The following is a 4,866-nucleotide window of genomic DNA, read 5'->3' on the forward strand; positions in this document are numbered from 1 at the left end:
GACACCAGGTGAGCTAAACCAAGCGCAACTAAAGTAACTGAGAAAAAAACAATTGACCCAGGTCTGACTGGCACTGTCTGTGTCCAAATTAAGATCACTTCATAACAGGGCTGGTTTAGGCACTGTATACTGTAATTTAGTTAGTTTAAAGTAAACTGGCCCACCTCGACACAATTAACAAGACCTGACCTTTTGCACCTTGTAAAAGTCACTTGTCTGGTCTGAGTAGTACAATGGTAACCTCACCGCCACTGTCACCTGCTGGGAGTGTTTCACAAACGGGACAGGATTGTGACTGGATAAGCCTGTGTGTTATGCTGCCCCATGCCATGCTCACAGAAGTAAGGCCCTGTCCAATAGGGACACTTGGGACATTTGAGGGATTAAACTATTCACTCGCTCAGTCATGCTGTAACCGGTCATTTCTGTAACCAGTCATGGCCATAGCCAGTCATTGCCATGCAGTCTAGCATATTTCCACCATAGGAACTGGAGTTATGGCCTTGAGTGTTGACTTTGACTTATAGAGAGTGTTTAATGCCTACATTGGATGCCCCAATGAAGGGGATAAGTAGTTCAGAAGTGGGATCTTTCTTTAAAATAAATGAGGCAATTCTTATACCTTTCTCCTGAAGTGTGCACTCCTGCACTTTTCCCCACACATTTAAAATAATTGGATTCTTGTAGCTAGATTGGTTTTCCCCACTATATTTCTTACACTAGTTTCCTTTCAGATCCATTAACGGAAGTATCAAGTGCTGAAGATCAATGGGACTCAGAGATGGTCTGCTTTATACTATAGTATGGCCTACTGAATTAAGACAATTGACCTACTGTAGCCCAGGCCACCTCAGCTGCAAGAGCAGAGAAGCCTATACATAACCATGACCCCATTAACGCATGTGTTTACCCTTTAACATCAACAATGATGTTGATGTTGACTTATGACCTCTTACTTTACATAGTCGTGACATTCAGTACAATGATACCTACAGTACTGCTATTTAACTAGGATTTATGCTGTAGAATTACATTCACTCTGCCTGGGAATCAAGGCTTCAAGTGTTGTGGCCTCCAAGTGTAAAAATAATGACCAAACCGGGCTATCTGGTCTGAGTCGTATCCATCACAGATTGACAGCTTGGCATGAGTTGTGATTTTAAATTGCTATGTTGGTGGCAGATGTGGGATCAGGTTGTGCGGTGGATTTTTGGAGAGAAAAGGTACCAGCATATTCACAAACCATACTTAACAAAAATACAAATACAACAAAGTGTTGGAGTGTTGGTCCCATGTTTCATGAGCTGAAATGAAAGATCATAGACATTTTCCATACGCACAAAAAACTTTTTTCTCTCAGATGTCGTGGGGCAACATTCCACAGGCCACAATCAACAGCCTGATCAACTGTATGATCAACTGACCAATTAGTGAATAAAATATCAGAATTGGGCTGCTTGTATAAACACAGAGATGTCTGTTGAGTAGGCACAGTGTCCACTGTCTCCGTCTCATTGACTGATACAATAAACCAATTATGGAGTGTTGTAGCTATTGCAGCTTGTGACAAAGCCAGGTAGACTACTGTAGTCCTTACACTTGCTGTGATGGCATTTTGTGAGACTGGCTCACTGTCCCAACAAGCTTCCTAGTGACTCCACATGGACTCTAATGACCTGAGAAGCAAGTGACATATTTATAGCCTCACACTGCGGCAGGTGTAAGGTGGATTAGGACTAGTTTCACACACTTAAGACTCTAGGCCAAGCCTTGCTGGGCCGATGCACAAACTGATGCTATAGTTGTAACCTAGAAACTTACTCACAGAAGCACTTGAACAGTGACATAGCTTAAATAACAATAAACGGTGCCCAATAATAACAATAATAGGCTGCACTTTGTATCATCATTATAATTTGATATGACAAATGTTCTGTGTAAGACAAAGATTGCAATTAAATGTTCTATGTATTGTTTTAAATGTATTATCCCGGCTGATTGGAAAATGAATGATTAGAATGTCACATAGCAACTCTCATTCAAACACTTGACTGTAAGCAGGGAGCCAACAGCTGCTGGTTACAAGCCCAAAAACAAGCCATGTAAGGTTTACTATTGTCATTGTGCTGTTAAATTATGTATATGTATACTGAACAAAAATATAAATGCAACCATTTCAAAGATTTAATGAGTTACAGTTCATATAAGGAAATAAGTCACCAGAAAAATGTATTAGGCCCTAATCTATGGATTTCACATGACTCGGTAGGGGTGCAGCCACTGGGGAACCAGGCCCAGCCAATCAGAATTTGTTTTTCCCCACAAAAGGGCTTTATTACAGACCCCCCCCCCCCCCCTTCTTGATATTCCACACCTGTCAGGTGGATTATTTTGGCAAAGGAGAAATGCTCACTAACGGATGTAATCAAATTTGTGCACAACATTTTTGAGAAATAAACTTCTTGTGCATATTGAACATGTCTGGGATTTTTTATTTCAGCTCATGGGACCAACACTTTACATGTTGCGTTTATATTTTTGTTCAGTGTAGTATATTTTAGTTAGGTTTACAACCTTATATTGACATTGTACCCGCTACTCCCGTGTTTTCAAAGCCTTAGATTGTTAGGGCGATAATCTCTTTAAGAAACAACCTGACAGCTTGTTGTCTACACAAAGTGGTGAGCAGTAGCGTCAAGTAAAATTGAGGATATCCTGAAAACCACAATATTGAAATTAAAAACACATGATAAAATATAGCTAGTACCTGAAATGTCCCTTTTTGAGATGAAGATTGTTCTATCTGGCGTCTACCCGCGCGTAATTCTCTCCAAATTATGCACACTCTCTTGACCATCCACAACACAGCAGTAACACAGACCATTGGCACATACCCAACCTGCCAGCGCGTCTCCCATGGTGACAGTTTTTTTCCGCGCTACATCCCTAATAGAAGGGCGTGATTTTGTACAATGGAACAAACCCCGCAGCCTTTTCTTGGCTATTATCATTTAATAGATCAAAATTAAAGTAAGATAAACAAAAGGGTATCTTCATGGGTGTTTCAAATGTGATTTGGTGTTTTTAGGTCTGTTTGCAAATATCTAAAACGTCATATCCTTACATCTCAAATGATGCTGATAGTAACTTTGCCTTTGGCCGGCTATATACAAGATTACGGTAATGTATTACATGAAACCAACCCAAAGGGGAACCATTGCCATCTAGTGGCAACACAACGTTTAGACTTGACTATGATTAGGCTTTGCTCAGTACATTTAGCATTTAAGGGTACTCAATTGTGCTTAAAAAACGTTGATGCACATAGGCAATATGTTATCCCATTTCAAGTCAGTCTAATTTTACAATACAACAGTCAATATATCTCTTGAAATTAAATGAACATAAAGCATAATAGTATGATATGGGATGTCAGCCTAATGAAAAAAATGATGCAAAAGGTCAATCCCAATAATTATGAAGATACGATGATACTCAAATGTTGGCTACCGTTACCCCCTTGTAAATCCTTTTCTTCATATGGTTAGATTCATATGCTTTTATGATTGACAAATGCATTTTGTGTTTGCCTCCTTACTTTTAGTATATCATATTCTATTAACTTTTCTTTGAAAGATCATGAATCAGTAGCAATTAATTTCCATGTAAAATGACCCATGAGCCCCAACCTGTGAAGTTCATAGGAGCATGTCAAATTTGGGTGTCAAATGAAAGCTAAGAGTCTATATTATTAATAAATTAAAGCATATACATTTTTCAACCATTTTCCATCCTAAAAAAAATGGAATTAGCTAAGGCTTTGATTTCTGGTCAAACAGATGGAAAACAGGTCTTAGAAAACATGTACCAGAAAAAGTGTACACATCCAACAAGTAAAGACCCCTGCCAACTAATATCAACACTTATATTTAGTGTTGGATACATTTGTATGCCTACTATAAGTTTTAGAAACATTGTCTTGTGCCTTGGAATTCCGTTACCAAAAACCCATGTCTTTAGGATATGTTTTAATTTCTCTCCCTCATGATGAAGGAGGATAATAAAAGTTCAAAGCTGTAACTAGGTGACTCAGGAAAATTCACTATGCTCTTGGTAAGCAACTCGTTTAGATTTGACCTTGTGTTTTAGGTTATTGTTCTGCTGAAAGGTGAATTAATCTCCCAGTGTCTGATGGAAAGCCGAATGAATCAGGTTTTCCTCTAGGATTTTGCCTGTGTTTAGCTCCATTACGTTTATTTTATATCCTGAAAAACTCCCCAGTCTTTAACGATTGCAAGCATACCCATAACATAATGCAGCTATCAGTATGCTTGAAAATATAGAGTGGTGTTTTACTGGATTTGCCACGCTTTGCATTCAGGACAAAAGTGAATTGCTTTGCCACATTTTTGCAGTATTAATTTAGTGCCTTTTTGCAAACATGATGCATGTTTTGGAATATTTGTATTCTGTACATGCATCCTTCTTTTCACGCTTTCATTTATGTTAGTATTGTGGGGTAACTACAATGTTGATCCATCCTCAGTTTTCTCATATCACAGCCATTAAACTAGCTCAGGTTGATCCTGTTTCCATTGATCATCCTTGAGCTGTTTCTACAACTTGATTGCAGTCCACCTGTGTTAAATTCAATTGACTGGACATGATTTGGAAAGGCACACACCTGTCTATTAAAAAGGTCCCACAGTTGACAGTGCATGTCAGAGCAAAGACCAAGCCTTGAGGTCAAAAGGATTGTCCGTAGAGCTCCGAGACAGGATTGTGTCAAGGCACAGATCTGGGGAAGGGTACCAAAACATGTCTGCAGCATTGAAAGTCACCAAGATCACAGTGGCTTCAATCATT

General features: G+C 39.0%; 1 protein-coding gene across 1 annotated transcript in view; it reads right to left on the reverse strand.

The window, feature by feature from the left end:
* LOC115112055 (transmembrane protein 138) overlaps window positions 1-2,914 on the reverse strand; it is a 10,120-nt gene extending 7,206 nt beyond the window's left edge. Inside the window, exon 1 of the mRNA XM_029638740.2 lies at window positions 2,768-2,914. The gene's annotated coding sequence lies outside the window, so the exon portion shown is untranslated. The remainder of the gene's footprint in view (window positions 1-2,767) is intronic.
* Between the last annotated feature and the right edge of the window lie 1,952 nt (window positions 2,915-4,866).

This window comes from Oncorhynchus nerka, linkage group LG27, assembly GCF_034236695.1.
Source record: "Oncorhynchus nerka isolate Pitt River linkage group LG27, Oner_Uvic_2.0, whole genome shotgun sequence".
Taxonomy (NCBI): domain Eukaryota; kingdom Metazoa; phylum Chordata; class Actinopteri; order Salmoniformes; family Salmonidae; genus Oncorhynchus; species Oncorhynchus nerka.